Source organism: Xyrauchen texanus, chromosome 3, assembly GCF_025860055.1.
Source record: "Xyrauchen texanus isolate HMW12.3.18 chromosome 3, RBS_HiC_50CHRs, whole genome shotgun sequence".
NCBI classification, from domain to species: domain Eukaryota; kingdom Metazoa; phylum Chordata; class Actinopteri; order Cypriniformes; family Catostomidae; genus Xyrauchen; species Xyrauchen texanus.
Window position 1 is genome coordinate 44,715,893 of NC_068278.1, and position 21,173 is coordinate 44,737,065.

The 21,173-nt window shown below is 43.1% G+C and overlaps 1 protein-coding gene and 1 long non-coding RNA gene across 2 annotated transcripts in view; one reads left to right on the forward strand and one right to left on the reverse strand.

Annotated features, from left to right (window-relative positions):
• LOC127633739 (uncharacterized) overlaps positions 1 to 21,173 on the reverse strand; it is a 79,046-nt gene that overhangs the window by 55,713 nt on the left and 2,160 nt on the right. Inside the window, exon 2 of the long non-coding RNA XR_007969253.1 lies at positions 19,950 to 20,101. This is a non-coding gene — a long non-coding RNA (uncharacterized LOC127633739). The remainder of the gene's footprint in view (positions 1 to 19,949; positions 20,102 to 21,173) is intronic.
• LOC127633716 (globoside alpha-1,3-N-acetylgalactosaminyltransferase 1-like) overlaps positions 1 to 21,173 on the forward strand; it is a 54,300-nt gene that overhangs the window by 3,336 nt on the left and 29,791 nt on the right. The window lies entirely within an intron of this gene.

The following is a 21,173-nucleotide window of genomic DNA, read 5'->3' on the forward strand; positions in this document are numbered from 1 at the left end:
TCTCACGCATCTCGACCAAGTTCAGCCACAGATGACATTCCTGGACCACGAGCATGGCCATCGCCTGCCCGAGTGACTGCGCTGTGACCTTCGTGGCTCTAAGGGCGAGGTCGGTTGCTGAGCACAGTTTCTACAGCACATCGGGATCAGGGCTACCCATGTGCAGCTCTTTGAGCGCCTTGGCCTGGTGGACTTGCAGGAGGGCCATGGCATGCAGGGCGGAAGCGGCATGTCCAGTGGCGCTGTAGGCCTTCACTGTCAGCGAGGATGTTGTCCTACAGGCCTTGGAAGGGAGCACAGGGCGACCCCGCCAGGTGGTAGGGTTTCCGGGACACAGGTGGAGCGCAACAGCCCTATCCACCGGGGGAATCGCTGTGTACCCGTGGGCCGCTCCGCCGTCGAGGGTAGTGAGAGCGGATGAGCTTGTGGCTTTGTGACGGGTGGAGAAGGGTGCTCTCCACAGTGACGTCAGCTCATCATGCACCTCCGCGGCCGTGAGCGGCGCCCAGACCCCAGGAACCAGTCATCCAACCGCGATGGCTGTGGGGAGGATGGAGGATTCCAGTCCAAGCCCACGCTGGTGGCGGCCCGGGAAAGCATATCGGTCATCTGAGCGTCAGCCTCAGCCTGGGCGTGCCACAACGTTGCCATGGTCATGCCCTCGCAGTGAGAGCATGAACCATCCACAAACGCAGCCTCGGTGTGATCGCTGCCCAGACACACGAGACAACGCCTGTGGACGTCTGAAGCGGAGAGCACTCTACTGCATCCAGGAACTACACAGGGGTGGAAAGGGATATTTAGAAAGACGCGTCCTGAAATGGACGTTCAACGCCGCTGTGTATTGCTCTTTTAGTGAAAATATACTCTTTTAGAGGAATCACTCTTTTAAATAACTCTCTTAGAGTTTGGTTTCTGCACTGTCGAAGTGCCCAGGGGCAAATTGCACTGCCGTGCATGAAGGAGAAATAGCCGCTTTAATGCGCTGTCAATCCAACAGCATGCAGAGGGTCAGAGGAATACTGGAACTGGTGTGACTTTTGAGCAAACAGCATGCACAACCATCGGCTCCGAAGAAATTTTCTGAATGAACTCATAGTATTCCTCGCCTTTATACCCGTATGTCCGGGGGCGGGGTATGCAAATACTAGCTGCCAACTTCTCATTGGCCTTTTTTCATAGATCAGAGGTATATTCGGTGCTCAAGAGAGACCCCTAGTGTCGCTTCTCCGACACAACGTCGAAGAGAGCGACAGATGGGGAACAATTGTTTTCATGTGCAAGAGCCTTGCCATAGTATGCCTATAGTGCTTTTTTGGGCTAGTTTTAAGGCAGCATTTTACAGTTTTCAGACGCAGCCATATAGAAATGACATGAGACAGAAATGGGAATAATGGAAAAATAAACACATATAATATATGTCTGCAATATAATTGCAGACATATGTAAACATATCCCTGAAACAATGTGACAGTTAATCATGTCTGGCAAATTGATCTTGAACTTTTTAGAAATGTAAAAATTTAGGTGACATTTTATTATCTTTAATAATTTTAGAAATCACAGATTTATTTGCAAATCAATATTATAAATGTCAGAAGACATTGTCAGTGTGACACATTCCATCAAATAAGTTTATGGAATCCTTAGATTTAAAAGGAGTTCTTAAACTGTGGCTCCCTCTGGAGGACAAAAAATAGTATTACAGCTTTCATTGGTCAGAGAAATGGCTGATAATTTAATATTTGCTGTTCACCCCCCATTAATCATAAATCCATGAAATTTAGTATGATTCCTCAGAATGTCCTGTTTTCCATATTTACACAGTTTTGTTAAGTTTGGCATTTGTGCACACAAGATACAGGAATATTAGTCATGATGAGCCACACTAGTCAAATATATTTGATTGTACAGGTATCTTCTAAAGCATAGCTCTCTCGCTCCCCTCCGGTGGTCTGGATTGCCCTTTTATCCTCTTCACTCTCACTGCAAATGCAAAACAGCTAGTCGAGGTGATTTCCTACAGGTGTCAATTCTTACTGCTCTTTCTCTCCTGGCCTCACTCTCACACTGCAAACGTTGCTCGGCCACACCCCCATCACCACAACTTGGTAAAAATACCTGATCAGAGTGATGAAATCATGAGGTGAAGTATGTCTAGAGTGATAGAGTTAGCTTTTGTCAGGGAGAGAGGGGCAGGATTTTTTTTATTCCTTTTAGCATCAGGCAAATGGAGTGATTGGAAAAAATACCGGGGGTATCAGGGGAATGACATCTAGCATGGAATTGGATGCCGCTTGGCAATTTTGTGATGGATGAAAATTTTAGGAGTCATCACAAAAGGAAACAAAAGGAAATTACAGCGCATACGGTGAAGACAAAAATGGGAAATAAAGGTGTGCTGTGTGATTGGCAAAATGAGGAATAATGAGCCCAGGCAGAGTTATAGTAATTAAGTGTGGACTTAATATAAGAATAGCGTTGATGAAGGGGAGGTGAGTGCGAGAGTGAGACATCTGTCTGGACATTTCCCTGAGAACCAAGATCCTTTAAAGTATCCCCCAAAACCTACGGAGGGTGCGGCATCCATGAAAAGGACATGCCGTATGAGGTTTCAGGGTTTTCATTATGGAAAATTGAAATGCTGTTCCAGTAATTTAGTTGCAGGGACCAACATTTGAGGTCCAATTGGCAGCCAACATCAATAGAAATATTGTTGGAAAGTGTATTGATGGAATGGGCTAACTTAAGGAGGCGAGAGATGGAGTGGACTTGAGGAATGGCGAAATTTAGGTGGCCCATGAGGGACAGAAGATCGCATTTGGAGACTGAAACTGATGAGAGAAAGGACATGCAAGTTGACCTGATTCTGACTAGTTTATCCTTAGGCAGGGAAGCTTGCATATTTAGGGTATCGTGCGCAATGCAGAGGAATTCGAGAGACGTAACAGGGCCCAAAGTTTTTTCACTGGAGATGGGAACACCAAGCTTGTAAAAAATCTTCATCTGTTAAAATGTCCAGAGTGAAACTGTGAGAGGCAGGGAAATCAATGAGCAGAAAGTCGTTGAGCAAGTACAGTATGAACGGGAGCTTGAATTAATTTAAAAGGATCGAGCAAAAGCCTTTTGACAGCGAATTCAAATTGTGCCGGCTACTTCTACAACCGAAAGTGAGATGAACAGCTAAAATGTTTGACTGCCACTTAACACCAAAAAGGGGCCAGTCGGCAGGATGATTGGGCATGATTTTGAAAGCATATTTGATGTCTGCTTTGGCAAGGAGAGCACCATGTTCGGACTTGATAAGTAGTGGCTAAAGCACAGGGCTGTTAATCAGAAGGTCGCAGGTTCTAACCCCACGGCCACCACCATTGTGTCCTTGAGCAAGGCACTTAACTCCAGGTTGCTCCGGGGGGATTGTCCCTGCAATAATTGCACTGTAAGTCGCTTTGGATAAAAGTGTCTGCCAAATGCATAAATGTAAATGTATTAATGTGAAAATGCCTCTTGTGCAATCATGTAATTTACAATAGCGATGTGGCCGATTTTGGATGCGGGTCCTTGCAAAAACTACAGACATGAGAGAAAAGATAAGACACTGAAATGTATGAAAATACTTAAATCGTGTCACTGTGCATGCGGAAAATACAATTGTCCTTGTGTTCCATCGCCGGACACCAATTCCGAGTAAATTTCCCTTCACCTTTGAAGGAATGCAATGTGTAGGTTGTACAAAGTGACATTTATTTTTTAACAACGCTATCAAAGTGAGTATCAGGCACAACAGCGCCGCTATAACACAGGCCACCATCTTGATTGTTTTGGTTGGATAGATTATGACAAAAAATGTGTCATCGTTTTTTAAAGCATCCGTTTTCACCACGCGAAAATGGCGTTTTCAAATTTATCCACTTTGGAATGTGTTTTCAAAAAGCTCAAAAATTCCGTCTAAGTGTGAACGGAAGGCCAAAACGGAGAGAAAAACTAGGCTTCAGACACAGCGAGTGTTCCACGACCGGGGTCGGTGCCCAATGCACTAGGCTGCATATATGCATTTCTGCTGTACAGAACTAATGATTTTAATACTTACGACACAGAAAACTATATCTACACTAAAATAAGAATCTACACAGGACTTTAAAAGCTATGAAATAGCTAAAGTAAGCATAAATAAAATGTGATCTTGCCTTGGATTATATTTCAGCATTATATATAATGTCCTTGTGGGACATTTTCATGTTTTCACTGTAATAATTACTAGAAATGTTTCCAAACCTCTCTTATTGACAAATTCATCCAGATCTGACAAGAGCCCTAAAGGGATAGTTCACCCAAAAATTACAATTCACATTATTTACTCACCATCATGCCACCTCAGATGTATATGACTTTCTTTCATCTGCTGAACTCAAATGAAAATGATTAGAAGAATATCTCCACTCTTTAAGGCCCATACAATGCAAGTGAATGAGTGCCAACATTTTTAAGCTAAACAAAATCACATAAAACAGTATAAAAGTAATCCATAAGACTCAAGTGGTTAAATCAGTATCTTCAGAAGCGATGTGATAAATTTGGATGAGAAACAGATCACTTTCACATTCTTCTTCTTGTGTTTTTGGTGATTCACATTCTTCTGAAGGAGCACTGAAGGGAGGGGTGTGTTTGTTTGGCTTTTGAGTTCAAATATTGCTTACTCCACCTTCAACATGAAAACCAGTTGAACCTTAACACCAGCAATGTCATCGGACAAGCCGATTCCTCTGCAATGCTTTCTGTCCAGTGTGTTTGTTATATTGATGATATGCAAATCTATACTGCATAAACAGCAGTCTACTTACCGATTTTTTGTGTTGTTTGCGTAAAGTCAGACATTATATTATCCTTTATTCAATCGCCTATTGCAGTATTTCCCAACCTTTTTTCTGCCACGGCACACTTTCTATGACAAAAAAAAATTGTACGGCACACCTCTATCCCACATAGGCTAACCATCGTCAATATTTTTTCTTTTCAATAACTTGTCCATGTTTTCTGTCCGTCTTAGTAGCGTGTTTACTTGTAATGTTTGAAATTCGGTTATGGAAAAAAAATTATAATAAAAAAATCACATTGCATTAGACTTTCTCATGGACAGGGTCATACAAATTCCGTCACAACAGTCATTTAAATTTTCATATTTTAATTATAAGACATTTAATAGCTTTTATTTTCGTTCCCATTTGAATTTGTAATCACAAACTTACAGGACGAGCATTATGCATTTATTTATTTATGAAGAGAATAGATGAACAACAGAGACACCACACAAAGCAGATGAATGCTTCTTAATCAAATGCATCAAGGGAGGTTGATGATGAGGTAATTGTCATTAGTTCCCCGTCTGTCGCTCACTTCGACGTTGTGTCGAAGAAGCGACACTAGGAGTCTCTCTTGAGAGCCAAATATGCCTCCGATCTATGAAAAAAGGCCAATGGGAATTAGGCAGACAGTATTTGCATACCCCGCCCCAGACATACGGGTATAAAAGCGGGCAAATACGTCAAGTTCATTCAGAAATCTTCTTCGGAGCCGATGGTCGTGTTGCAGTCAGCTGCGAGTTACACACCTGTTCCTGTTTTCCTCTGATGCTTGCCTGTTGGACTCGACGGTGCATTACAGTGGCTTTCTCCTTCTCTGCACGGCAGTGCTGTTTGCCCCAGGGCACTTCGACAGCGCAAGAAAATTAAAAGAGTTATAAAAGAGTGATTTTCTCTGAAAGAGTTATTTCCTCTAAAAGAGCAAATACACAGCTAGTGTTGAATGTCCTTTTCAGGACGCGTCTTTATAAAGATGCCCTTCCCGCATTGTTCCTGGATGCGGTAGAGTGCTCTCCGCTTCAGACGGCTACAGTCTGGGTTGCGATCACACCGAGGTAGCATTTGTGGATGGTTCGCGGGCCTTCAGAGACCCCCCTTCGAGCCGCTAGAATCAGTTGGACTCAGGGCCCTCTCTCTAAAAACGGCCCTGCTGATCGCGCTCACCTCCATCAAGAGGGTCGGGGACCTGCAAGCGTTCTCTGTCAGCAATGCCTGCCTGGTGTTCGGTCCGGCAGACACCCATGTGATCTTAAGACCGCGACCGGGCTATGTGCCCAAGGTTCCTACCACGCCATTCAGAGACCAGGTGGTGAACCTGCAAGCACTGCTCCGGGAGAAGGCAGACCCAGCCCCTTTGTTGCTGTGTCCGGTACTTACTTTGCTTACCTACTTGGACCACACGCAGAGCTTTAGACATTCTGAGCAGCACTTTGTCTGCTTTGGCGGACAGTGGAAAGGAAACGCTGTCTCCAAACAGTGGCTCTCCCACTGGGTGGTTGGTGCCATTTCATTGGCCTACCACACCCAGGCAGTGCCCCCCCGAGCTCACTCAACAAGGAGTGTTGCGTCCTCGTGGGCATTGGCCAGGGGCACCTCCCTGGCAGACATATGTAGAGCAGCGGGTTGGGCAACACATAATACATTTGCGAGATTTTACAATCTCAGTGTTGAGTCAGTATCGTGCCACGTCTTCTCAGGTCTGAGCCCATAGAACTCGGTAACACGCTGATGAACTGACCGGGTGGATTGCTTGCACCTAGCGCCCTTTCCCTTGGTCGAGGTAAAATTGTGCGCTTTCTCTCCCAGGAGATTCCATATATTCGGATCCCTGGACGATTCCTCCCTAGCCCTATGGGTCCGCAATTCAACAGAGGAATTTGCTGACCCAATCCACTATGGGTACTTAATCTACCCATACTGATATAGGTGCTCCACAGGTCTGGAGTGCTGCGTGATCTCCTCCTGTGTGTATTTTCCACAGTACGGTCCCCTTGCGAGTGGATCCGCGTCTCCCTTAGGCAGTGCCAGCTGCCCTCCGGTCGCCATGCTGTAGCAACTCCCCCCTCCTTGAGGCTGGATCTACCACCCGCCATTTTTTCCACATGTGACCCGAGGGGCCCATGTGATATATCTCGCCACTTACCTCCCCGTTGCTGGGCAGGTGTGGTCTTCGCAGGGTTTTTTCCCCCTGAAAGAATAGGAAACTGGGTAAGACCCCCTTCCCACAATGTGTGTAAGGGCCCCAGCCGCTTTGGCTCCATGCGAGAAACATAGAGAGAAAAGAGGCCCGGCTAGGCTCGGCCCGTTCCCAGATTGGCAAGCGTCGCCTTGTTCCCCTGCTTAGGGTAACCAAAAGGATTCCGATGTCTTTTATGGGGCATTGGGGAAGGGTACGTGCAGTCTGACACAACTGGTCACCTTTGCATGTAATTATACCTGTCCGCTCTTGTGTCAGCTGTACACGTACACGGCTCAGTGCATGACGTGATTTTAATTGGACCCCTAGTGTACCTTCTTCGACACAACATCGAAGTGAGTGACAGACGGGGAACGTCTAGGTTACGGATGTAACCTCCATTGCCTGATGAGGGAATGAGACGTTGTGTCCTCCTGGCCACGTCGCTGAGCCGAGCCACTGTAGTAGCTGGCCCATTCCGGCTCCTCTGAAAATTCCTGAATGAACTTGACGTATTTTCCCGCTTTTATACCCGTATGTCCAGGGCGGGGTATGCAAATACTGTCTGCCTAATTCCCATTGGCCTTTTTTCATAGATCAGAGGCATATTCGGCGCTCAAGAGAGACCGTCTCGTTCCCTCCATCAGGGAACGGAGGTTACATCTGTAACCTAGACGATTTTGAGTCTTTGCCTCAGACAGACGACTTCTCGTGGCAATTTTAATTTGGTTCTGGAGGCTGAAGTCAAGAGCCGCATTGCCCTCCACATGACAAGAGTTGCAGAAAGCGTCACAGAGATGCGATTTTACGAGTTTGCTGTAAAAAAACGGGAGGTGTGCACAATAAACATTGAAAATATGTATTTGAAAGAGAGAAAAAAGGCTTAAGTCTAAGCGTTTTCTTGGTGAATTTAAATTAGTTAAATAACTGGGGTCTCTGATATTCGTTAATGATTAGGTAATATTTAATTAAAATAAATGAGACATTCAGTGTCTTCACAAATTTGGACAGTTTTTAAATATGTCTTGTTAATCTCAAAGATATTATTTGTGAGAAACACTTTGGTGTAAAGTCACTTCATAGACTTTGGTCTATTCTGCAGCACTGACGCTAGTCACGTGAAAAACCCTTAACGCGTATAAATATCACTCACTTTTACACATTAATCATTGCTCTTCACAATCACAAAAGTGACCGATTATGGTATTAAGTGACCTTAAGAGAGCACACACAAATAAACATATCAGACATTTTGTTTTAGCCTCATACATAATGTCAGACGGATAGCTTTCCTGGTTCTGCCATAATGCTTACTGATAAAGTTGAAACATAGATTACTGATAACTAGTTCTTGAAGTGTGTTTTATTATCTTGCTGAGGGCTGAAGGTCTGGCCATTTTGGTTAGTGATTATAGCCTGAAATATTTACCTTTAAATGTTCAGTTTGCGACAGTGCAGCCTAATTTGAATTTATTACACACAGACTGTATGTGTGCTGAATGATGCTGATCATTCATTGGCCGCTGGATTGCCATGGATAGTGGGATAAGTGTTTGAGTCTCTGCCCAACACTACAGCAACACACTCCTCCTTCCATGGGGAGGAGTAATTGCCTCTTCATTTCCCTTTTCTTTACCATTCAATTCAGAAGACCCAACTGTTACAGAAATAATGGGATTAAAGTCTCCCTGTCTTCTTGTGTTGATTGGCATGATCTTGAGTGGGTATGTAATTTCTCTTTTTAAATACATGTATGATTTTGTTTGTGTTTACTGGAGATCTTAAAATAATTAACCAGAGCTTTGGCGGTGAAGCTACACTGAAAATCTTGATGACTTCAATTGTTATCTCAAGGATTTATTTCTCCTGATCTAAACCATAAAAATAACTTTTCTAATTTTTTCAGGTAATTTTAGTCTGATGAAATATAATGTTTGAATGTAATAAAACAAGTTAATTTAGATCTTAACACAAGAAGCACTTTTTACACTTTAAAAAAATTATCAGTCATTACTTAAAGAAAAGGGGCGGGGGGCTCAAAACGAAATCAAAACTGTGTTTCTTTTAGGGCTGCACGATTTGGACAAAAAGTCATATTGCGATTATTTTGAAAAATATTGCGATTGCGATTTGAACAGCGATTATGATGGTAATGTTTTCCACATGTTCAACTGAAAAAAGGCTACTGGGGTTTCCAAACTAAGACAAACAAATAAATATATAAACTGTGAAACAAAGTCTTCTTCATATCCAAATCACCATCCACCGTGTACCTGTTTTTGTCCATTTTGTCCATTTAATCATCATTAGTTTTTGAAACACAGTCAAGCTTGAATATTAGGGATGCTCCAATCAGGATTTTAACATCTGACACCAATCTCCAATTTTCTTTTCAACTAATCAAGCGATGCTGATCATTTAACATATCAGCAGCTCTATCAAAACTGGTTATATGTAAGCTTTCTGCTCAGTGTCACTGTTAACTAAATTTCCCTGTTGGTAAAACCATAGTTGTTGCCTAGTTAATTTAGGTACACAAAATATCATTTTAAAATATAAATGTTACTCTTTATTCTAGGCCTTAAAATCTAGTAGACTTATACAAACTATTCTTTACTGTATAAGATAGTCCTAAAGAATGAGGCTTAATGTCAAACTGAAGTTGAACTGATAACCCATTGGTGTAATTCAATTTAAAGTGGAAATTTGGGTTAGTTTGTCACCATTTCATATAATAAAATAATGAATACAAATTATTAAATTTAATTTAGCAATGCATTATATTATAGTAACTAAATATTTGATATACATGTATTATAAGTATGTTCCTTTCTTATCATTTGGTTGGATATTGGTAATATTAGTTCCGCTTTCACTTGTTACCGTGGGGAGTGTAATAAGGGTGACACGCTCTCTCGTGAAGTAAACAAATGGCAGGAGAATGAAGAGATGTTTTTGGACTCTACAGGTGTTACTTTTAATGCTGTTTGCTCAGCAATCATTTAATAAAGATGTTTGAATTATACCCCATCTTGTATTCTACGTTGTTATTATTATTATACCTGTGCCTTGCGGAAATGGAGATGATGCTACCGCAGACAATAATAAAAAACACTTCACGCAGGACACGTGCAGGACTTATTAGTTTGGCCAAGGTAGCTATGATAAATACATTAATTTAGAGGCCTATTTAATACAAGGGAAGTAACATGGTGTGGTTGCCTGTGCAAATATAGTGAAATAATAATGATAATAATAACAACACACATAAAAGTACATCTCACCGGCTGGTTGATCAGCCCCTTGCGCCGCAGCCCTTTCCTGTCTGAAGCGGGCTATCTGACGTCTCACCAGTTGATGGATGTCATCCCTCTTGGCGTCGGTGAACATCCTTAATTGACTGAACTTTAACCATAAGAATATGGCCAGTTTGTGAAGTGGCTGGATGTGGACTTTCTTCATTATGCACTCAAGGTCTCGTTGGCAGATAATTGCTTGGGAAGGAGTGTCCGACACATTTTGCTGGCAATGTTGTTTCAGTTTGTGTAGCCAAGGCACGACGAGGTTCAGTGTTGGGTATTTATCCCCCTTTAACTCCCATTGTGCGTCGTAGAACGAGGGCAGAAATTGCACCAGGAAGGCCAGCAAATCTGGGGACACATCATGTAGTCGCTGGCTCTCATTCTCACCACAGCTCTGAAGTATCTCCTGTAACTCAGCGTAGACTGACTCAGTTGACTCCAGGGTGAGGAATACGCTGCTGTATCTGGTTTCTGCCATCTTTTTGACAGTATTTGACAACCGGCTTGTCAGACCTGTAAATAACGGACTCAAGCCTTGGCGGCCTTCAGGGTCTCTCCTACTTCTGGGATTGTTTCTGCAAGCTCATCTAGGTTCAAAGCATGCCGGAGGACCATGTTGTATAAGTGGTCTTGACAGTCCAGGCGCCGGTATGGGTGGAGAGCGGCAAAAAAATGTGCCCCCTGATCGGTTACCCAGACAACATTATTCATCACTGATGCATCAAAGCCAAGGACTGAGACTAATTGCTGCTGCAACTCTTTTCGGATATTGTCTCCTGTTTTGGCCTTGTTTGGGAAGCTTGTTGTGGTGTGTACCCTGCTCTTCATGTCATATTGTGGTGTGACATAGTGACATGTTATTGACATGTAGCTTATCTTACGGTGATCATCCATCCACATGTCAGTTGTCATGCCCACATTTATCAATGACATGACCCCCTTGATCTCTTCAACCACGTCTCCTCTCTTTGCAGTCGCCATTTCTTTGCACTTTGGGAGATTGTGGTGGGGTCAGGGAGTAAGCTTGTAGCTGACAGATGACCGTGGGCTGCACCTACATTTATTAGCTCTTGCACTAACTGGATGAAAACATTCCCTGCTACTGTTTCAAATGGCTGAATGTCCATAAAACAGAAATTCATGCATTTGTTTGCTGCTGCTGGTTGGTCCGCAACATCCTCCATGCTCAAAATGTCTTTGTAAATTAGATTATCACGTCTTCTTACTATTGTAGCTTAGCACAGCCTTGCAAGTTGTGCACTGTGCATAGTTCACAGTAGGCTCATCATTTAAGGTTGTCACTACTTGAAAAACAGCCCAGAAGTTTGCCTTTCCTCTTTGTGTTTTTCTCAGTTTTAAGTTTGCCATTTCGTGATTTTTCTCATTATGTTCTCCATTGCACGTGAGGTGAATTGTGGGTCCGTGGGAAACCTGTGTGTGTGTGTGTGTGTGTGCAGACTATGTCATGTGTGTCAGTGTGATAGGTTATAAAATGCCGTTCTATGTTTGTTTTACCATCATCATCTTTTCATAGTTTCTTTTAATTAATGAATGTCTAAAATATAAAAAGGGGGATCCTAAAACAGGCCTGATGCCCGGACCGCGTGTAAACTATGATGTGAAAATTGGCCCGAAGCCCGACCTTAGAGGTGTAAATAAGTCGGGGCACGTTGGGCTCGGGCTGAAATGCAGGGTTCTAATTCAGACTACTGTGCTTTTTGCGCTTCTCTGCACCCCAGTGCAGACTATGCCCCTGGGCGCTTTGACAGCCACCTAAAAGAGTTTATTCTCTAAAAGAGTATATTTCTCTAAAAGAGAAAGCACTTGAGAAAGTTGAAAATCTTTTTAAAAACGCCTTTCCGTCCTTGTGTTATTCCTGGATGCGGTCGTTGCCTCTCCGCTTCAGACGGCCACGAGAGCTGCCTCACATGTCTGGGCAGAGAACACACTGAGGTAGCATTTGTGGATGGTTCATGTTCTCATTGTGAGAACATGACCATGGCAACGTTGCGGTCACGGCTTTCCTTCTTCCGGGGGTTCTTCTACCCACGGGTATAGGGCTGGTGCCGCTGGCGCTGGGGGCAGTATCAGGAGTTCAACGGGTGTGGTTTCACTGGGTAAATCCTCACGGACCACCCATTCCCCAGCACGCTTATCTGCCTCTATCCGGGTCCGAGATGAGACTGGCTCGCCTTATGGCCAGTCCGATGTCACTTTTGGATCCCTCGACCTGGATGAGAGTCATGGAGGACTCCGCTGCTGAGGACTCAACAAGGCTGGCGCCTTCGGGCGTACCCGCCCTGTCTGAGGCCGACGGCGAGCTTTCCGCGATGCTTGCACCCGTGCCTGCAAAACGCTGCCACCTGGCGGGATCGACCGTCACTCCCCTCCAAGGCCTGTAGGTTGACGTCGTCTCTGGTAACCAAGGCCTACAGAGCCGCTGGACAGGCCACCTCTGCCCTGCATGCCATGGCCCTCCTGCAAGTCCACAAGGCCAAGGCGCTAAGAGATCTGTACTTGGACTGCCTTCGGAGATCCCCGTTTGAGACGCTAGAATCAGTCGATCATGTTAAAATCATGTTCTCAAAGTGAGAACATGACCCTCCACAAAAGCTGCCTCGTCGTGCTGGCACCCTAAGCACTTGACAGATTTCGTGGCCATTCGGTGGGGAGAGATATTGGCCAAACGCAGTAGCACAAAGGCGAAAGGCAGGGGTGTAAAGTAATGAATTACAAATACTCACGTTGCTGTAATTAAGTCGTTTTTCCCAGGAAATGTACTTTTATAAGTAGTTTAAAAATGTAATACTTGAGTTCATTTTCAGTGCTGTAACTGTACTTTTACATGAATATTTTCCTACCGTTTGTGTTCGTTACTTCCCTGTCCTGATTTTATTTTTATCTATCAACATGATTGGCTAAGGAGAGTCTCATGACTCCTGTCTAATCAAATCACACACTTGAACGGCAGCTGTAGATCTTCGCAGTGAAAAAGGCCTGCTTTACTGTGTCATGTGAGTTTAACTTGCTCAAGCCAGATATCAGCATTAATCCTGCCTCTAATTTGTAGAAACATATCGAGGTAAATGTTATATTTCTGCTCACTAGATTCTGTGTGTCTATAATGTAGCCTGTAAATTAGCTATCTATCACTGAGATTTTTGGGTTGATGTGTGAGATTAATGCAATGTTATTAATAGGGCTGGGCAATAAAACAATCTTAAAAAAAAAAAGAGTCATATAAAGGCTAGTAATCAAACAAGGAAACGAGAAAACCACTCACTACTTTTGGATGAATAACTTGAGTAGCTTTAAAAATATGAATGTAATAGAATAAAACAGTGATATCTTTTAATAATATTGTTCGTTTTTTTTAATAATACTGACCCCTGATGTAGAGAGTGTGTTCATTTGTATAATAAATTAACAGGAAAGTAGAGATGATAAAATATTTTATAATTATGCTTAGCCTTTATCATGTTTCTTCTAATGCCTGATAGAAAAGTATCAACCTTTGTAGAGCAATATTTCAGGCAGAAAATTCCACCAGTCACAAACTTCAGAAAATTGTGCATCATGCAATGAGAACACAACTAATTCTGGGCTTAAAAGATACAAGAACTAAATCAATGTGGAACATTGTATCTCAAAAGGAGGACAATGTGTCCCCCCGTGTGCTACTTAAATAAATATTTAAATAAATAAATGAAAATTCTCTCATCATTTACTCACCCACATGCCATCCCAGATGTGTATGTATTTCTTTCTTCAGAAGAACACAAATTACGATTTTTTTGAATATTTCAGCTCTGTAGGCCCATACAATACAAGTGAATGGATGGCAAAATGTTGTCGCTCACATAAATGCAGAATAAAAGTAATCCATATGACTTCAAAATTGATATGATAGGTGTGGGTGAGAAACAGATCAATATTTAAGACCATTTTTGCTAGAAATTCTTCTCCCTGCCCAGAAGATGGTGATATGCATGAAGAATGCGAATCACCAAAAAGAAAAGAAGAAGAATGTGTAAGTTAAAGTGGACATTGACTGAGCAGGGAGGAGATTTTATAGTAAAAATGTCTTCTGAACACATGGATTTAACTACTGGCTTCACGTGGATTAGGCTACTTTTATGCTGATTAAAATGTTTGGAAAGATATTCTGAAGAAAAAAGTCATACACATCCAGGATGGCATAATGGATGTGTAATTCTCTCATCATTTACAGGGTGAGTAAATGATGAGAGAATTTAAATTTTTGTGTGAATTATTCCTTTGAAGCCCAATATGGGCCCTGTACCAAACAACTGCTCTACAGCCTCTGTTGTGCGGGACATAACGCACCAAATGACCCTGCTTTTTTAGTGGGTTTTCTATATTTTATTTTGGCATTCCTTGCATTGTTTTGAACATGTTTTATGCACAACAGTAACTCTCTTGTCAGTATTAAAGAAAATTTAGACCCTACACATGAACTGATTTTAATGTAATTGTTTCATACATTATGATATTGAAAATAACTTTCATCTGTTCATTTCTGTAATCATGTTGCCATTTTATTTATGTTTTTATATCAGATTCATGTAGTGTTTACAGTATCATAGAAAAGTCATGTATTTTAAAAGATGTCAATCACAAATACCAATAAAATACATATATTTTTTATTCTTTCTGGCAAACAGCCATGAAAGGAATGTAAATTAGGGTGTGTGCTACATTTTTATATTGCAGCATAGAGTTTTTCTTTTAAAGGGGCATAGCTATCGCAACTCAGTACTCAATACTCACTACTCATGAGTACATTTAAATGAGCTACTCTTACTTGAGTAGATTTTAGGGCAGGTACTTTTACTCTACTCGTAATACATTTTTTAAGCTGTAACGGTGCTTTTTCTTGAGTATTATTTTTCAGTACTCTTTCCACCCCTGGCGAAAGGACATCTTTAAAATACGCTAATCGTTTGTGAGAGCTCTTTTAGAGAAAATATACTCTTTTTAGAATATACTTTTTAAAAATTTTCTTTTTTACACCATTAGACTCATGGAAGCGCCCAGAGGAAACGTCTCTGGTTACATGTGTAACCTTTGTTCCCTGAAAAAAGCGGAACGAGATGTTGCGCTTTTGCTAAGCGCTATGGGGAACAATCCTAGTTGTGACCGAGCTGAAATAATGTGTGTAACACGTCAATGAACATTGACCGGAATTTATAGCCTCGGTTGATGTAATCATTAGATGCACCTGCGGCCAGGCTATAAATGGATATGTCACCAGGTGTCGTCAGATACTTCTTTTTGAAGAGCAGTCCTGGGACGTCCCAGTGCGGCAAAGAAGCGCAGCATCTCGTTCCGCTTTTTTCAGGGAACAAGGGTTACACATGTAACCCGAGACGTTCCCTTTATAAAAAGCTTCACTATGATGCTGCGCTTTTGCTAAGCACTATGGGGAACGCAATACCCACGCCGCCGCACTGGGGGCTGTCCGGACCCCTACGGTTGTGCAGTGTACAAAAACGCAAGAGGTCTCAGACATGAGCTTGAGATGTTGACTCAAGGGCATAAGAGCCCGGAGTAGCATAAACATCTAAACCATAAAATTTTGATGAATGTGTGCAGAGAGGACCAGCCTGCCGCATCACAAACTTGTTTAGGCATGGGCTGAGATGTCGACTCAAGGATATAAAGAGTCCGGAGTAGCAAAGCATCTAACCCATAAGTCGATGAATGTGTGCGAAGAGAACCCTATCGCAAAACAAACTTGTCATAAAAACTGATGAATGTGAGCGGAGAGGACCAGACCAAACTTGTCCAGACATGAGCTTGAGATGTCGACTCAAGGGCATAAGAGCCCATAGTGGCAGAACATCCAAACTATAAAAATCTAATGAATGTGTGCGGAGAGAACAACCTGCCGCATCACAAACTTGCTGCAGAGGGAGACCTCTAGCCAAGGTTATAGAGGTGGAGAGCCCTCTGGTAGAGTGCGCCCTAAAACCTACTGGCGAAGCTTGACCGCGCGCCTCGTAGGCCCGGGCAATAATGAGGCTGCCTCTTAGAGGGCACCCAGCCCACCAAGCCGTGGCAAACCGTAGTGGCCACATAGAACCTGGCAGTGGCAAGGCAAGTGCCTGCTGACAGTTCTTTCTACAGAAAATCCAGAACTGAAGCAAACTGGCAGTTAGCTGGTTCTGTAATATGAACTTTAGTAGAAGGAAACGCATGCAGGCGCATTTGAGCTATGTATGCGTCACCACGATCGGGGGGGGAGGGACTGGGCGACTTGGGGAGAAGTAGAGGAGACATTGCTCTATCAACAGAGGCGAAGAGGTCCTCTTCTGCCCTGAAAAATCTACCCAGATCAGTTCCAAGTGGAGGGAGCCCTAGCACTTGCAATGGTCTCGATAACCTCAAGATAAAACCCTGTGAACCTCATTTGGTACCCTTAGGGGCCAGACATGAAAGGTTTCACAATTCGGGCCAAGGATGAGAAGGTCCTCCCTGTTCGTAATCGCCCAAGGCGAGCCGTCGAGGAGAGGTATTAACCTGTTCAACATATCCTGTTCAGCCATCACAGCGCCATTAAAAGGAGGCAAGACCCTTGCTGGTGAACATTGCCAAAACTCCCGGGAGCAGAGAAACCGGGGAAAGAAATGCATACAGACGCATTCTGGGTCATGTATGTGTCTTAACGTCCAGACCCAAGGGGGCTGGGTGATTTCAGGGAGAAGTAGAGGAGACATTGCGCTATTCATAGAGGCGAAGAGGTCCTCTTCTGCCCTAAGATCTCACCCAAACTTGTTCCAAGTGGAAAACGCCCGGCATTTAAAAAGGTCTCGATAACCTCAGGAGAAAGCCCTGTGTCCCTCAGTTGGGGGCCAAACATGAAAGATTTCACAATTCGGGGCAGGGATGAAATATTGCCCTGTGCCTGAGATAGAAGATCCTTCCTGTTCGGAATCACCCAAGGAGAGCCGTCGAGGGAAGAAATTAGCTCCGAGAACCAAGCCCTGTTCGGCCAGCGTGGTGCTATCAGTAAGAGGCAAAAACCCTTGCTGGCGAACTCTGGGCAACTACTACCTTAGGGTGGAGTTCTTAACTCCCCCGTTGGTATTTTCTGTCTGGACAGTAAATCTGCTCCCACATACGGGCATCCAGGGATATAACTGACCTGAGTGACAGGAGCTTGCCCTGGGCCCTAAGGAGAATCCGATGCGTCAGAAATACAGCTGACAAGAACGTCGGTCTCCTTGATGATTTATGTAAGAGGCTACCGCTGTATTGTCCACCCGCACCAAGACATGGCAGCCTCAGGAGGATTTATTTCAGGGCCAGAAATACAGCCGTCAACCCGAGACAGTGATTGTGACAACCGAGCTGACGACCCTCCTATCCCCTTAAGCTGGACGACCACTTAAGGCCGCTACCCCGCCCGTCAGGGAGGCGTCTGTCGTTAGCAGCCTGCGACAACAAGACGCACCTAGAGTGGGACCCAAGGCAGAAAACCGGGGTCTGAACCACATAGAAAGAGAACGAAGCCTGAGGCGCGTAACCCTTATTAGCCTAGGGGTTTTGGCCCTTGGAAGAAATCCAATATCATTCCATCACTGAATATGCCCGTGCCTCAGCACCCACGATAGTCGAATATAATGACGTAGAGGGTATGTGAATTTCTTTTTTTTTTTTTTTTTTAGGGGTTCCTCCATGAGTGAAAAAGCTCTTCATGGAGGTTATCAAAGAAGGGAAGGGACTCATGAGGCGTTTCCTTTCTTAGACTGGAAGATAAAATCTATCCCCTAATTTGGAGGTCTCTTTTTCGCGTGGCCAGTCCAATCTGGCAACCGCACGAGTAGCAACATCGAGCAATTCCTCCGTCGATTTTTATCGCGGACGGAAAGCTCGGAGGCGGGAAGAGAATCACGATCCTCCTCGTGATCCGAAGAAGCGTCGGAACGCGCTTCGAGATCATGTGAAGGACCAGCTGGGTTTGGGGAGAAAGCGAGAGAAAGGGATCAACCCATCTCTAGCTCCTCAGCCAAATCCATGCAAGAGCCCCACTAACGATCTTTTTTTTTTCGTAAGTGCTGACTCCCGGAAGCAAGCGAGGTGAGCGCGAAGCACTTTGCCTGTTAAAGCAAATCGCAGTGCTCGCACCCGCCCTGCTGCAACGCGAGAGCAGCGTGCTCTTACCCCCAAACAAACAGAGCAAAAACGGATGCGTGTCCTCTTCAGCTATAGAGCAAGAACAGGGGACAAACATCGTTTGCGGCTTTCAGTCATTCTCTCTTTTTCTTCTCATTCTTTTCTTTTTTTTTCTAGAAATATATATATATATATAATATTTTCTAAACAGAAGAGAAAAGAGAACAAGGTTCACTGCACACTGCCTAACCAATTCTAACTCCTAACAGAGGAAAGAAAGTTTTGACAGGGTTTGTAAAACACACAGAAACAGAATCGCTCTGAAAAAAAGAGTTTCTGACGACACCTGGTGACGTATCCATTTATAGCCTGGCCGCAGGTGCATCTAATGATTACATCAGCCGAGGCTATAAATTCCGGTCAATGTTCATTGACGTGTTACACACATTATTTCAGCTCAGTCACAACTAGGATTGTTCCCCATACCGCTTAGCAAATGCGCAGCATCATAGTGAAGCTTTTTGTAAAGGGAACACAACACTCGTTTTGGTGAGGGTGACCGCTGATATGTGCTGTAATTCCAGCAGGCAGATAGCAAGGTGACGGGATGAACACACACATGCACTCGGCATTCACTCTGCTATTGTCATGTAGGCCTAGATTACAAAAATATGATAATGTTTTTTATTGAAGATATTAGATTAACATGTATTTTTACCATTTTCTTAGGATAACCTCACAGTTGTCTTAAATCCTAAAAGGTAAGATGTTTAATGAACTTACCGGGGTGAAGTCGCAGTGGGCTGATATGTAGAAATGTTATTTTAGACCGATAAACGTTTTTGACGATTTTGGGTTTAATTATATTTTTATTTTCCGCTTGTAAACCATGTAAATGTGATCAAATTCAAACAATAAATGTTGTTTTGAAGCTTCTTAATGTGGTGACCAATCATGCTAATTCAAATGGATAAGCTGCATATAGCGATCTCTCTCCATGATCTTTAGAGTTCATAGAAACATAATAATTATAACATTAGAAAGCTGAGACATTCTTTTTCACCCTCCATCCACATCCCTATCAAAGTTGGGCACTCCTATTTTTCAATATGATGGGGTGGTTATTTCAATGCCTTTTTACTACTGTAGATCATTAGAGTAGATGATCTTGAATACACATTTCTACCACTGCGTCTGGACACTTAAAGAGACTGTGGTTGTTACAAGCTTATGTAATATACGTGCTTACACTCACATAATGCCTAGTGCATGGTTGTTGTACATTGACACAGTGTGTGTGTATCACATGTAGTGCTCTATGCATGACTAATAAATGATCAGTTCTCATTTACATGGTGTCAGAACATGGCACAAACCTTTCGCCAGTGTGTAACTTATTTTCGTGAGCAGCTGACACATATGCCACTAATTATGGCCGACAGATTTTTATTGCAGCGGCACATTATGACAAACCTGCCAAGACAAGGGCTTACATCCTCCTCAATCTCGCAGAACCAGAGGCCATCAAACGGGAGCGTTCATTTGTCTATGCAGCAGAGGTGCGTGCACAGGGTGAAAATGCCGAAATCATAGTTCCTGCCAAATCCAGAGAAGATCCAGAGTGCCTGAAAGGAACATTTCATGAAATATGCAATCCTCAACAAAACAAACCAATGGAATGACACAAGTTTAACTCCAGAAATCAAAAACACACCGAGTCATTTATTAGTGATCTCAGAATCAAAGCCAAAGGATGCCATTTTGGAGAGCTGACAGATGAACTAATCTGCGATAGTATAGTTTGTGGTATCACTAGTGACAGTTTAAGGAAGTTATTGCTATGTGACAGTGAATTTACGCTCACAAAAGCAATCTTAATTTTTCATATACACGAAATGACAGAAGAGAGCAACAGAATGCTGGCAGTGCCTCATACAGCCACAAATGTAGATGCTCCAGTAGGAGGCGTCCTTTTACAAAACTAAAATTGTTTAAACAAAATGATCCACAGTCTATAACTAACTGCAGAAATTGTGGAAAATATCATGCAGCAAAGAAAGACAAATGCCCAACTTTTGGACAACAGTGTCACAACTGCAAAAAAATGCAGTTCATATATCTGAACAGAGAGCCATTTCTGTGTGATAATTTTAGAATAGTCCCTCCATAAAGTCTACAAAGTCTTTTTTCATCTCAGGCTTCCTCCTGAAAGATCGTAGATGTGAATTGAAGCATTCCACAGAATGTGGACGGTTGTTTGGAAGATATTGTCTTGGCTGCTTGAATGGGAGTGGGGCAACCCATTAATTTTTCTTGTCTTTATAGACTTCCCGGTTCATAATCTGCACAAATAGTCTGTCCTCGATAGACGGAGCTGTTTTCTCATCATATTTCGTTCACTGAAACATGTCCCATTCTGTTAGTCTCTGAGTTCCCACCTTGATAAGGGACTTGGTGAGTGAGAGGCTTTGGAATCTATTCTTTACAGTGTAATTCTTAGGACATGGGTGGAAGTATGTAGACTGACCTTTCTCCAGAATGTTGGTGTGGTAATTTTGGACAAAGATAGGTTTATGAACTTTCCCGAGGCACACGTCTCCAATGATTACCCATCCTAAGTCCACCTTTTGTGCAAAAATAAAAAATATATCTGCCTAACAAGAGAAGAATAGGTGCATGGTGATCGGGCTCTGGAAT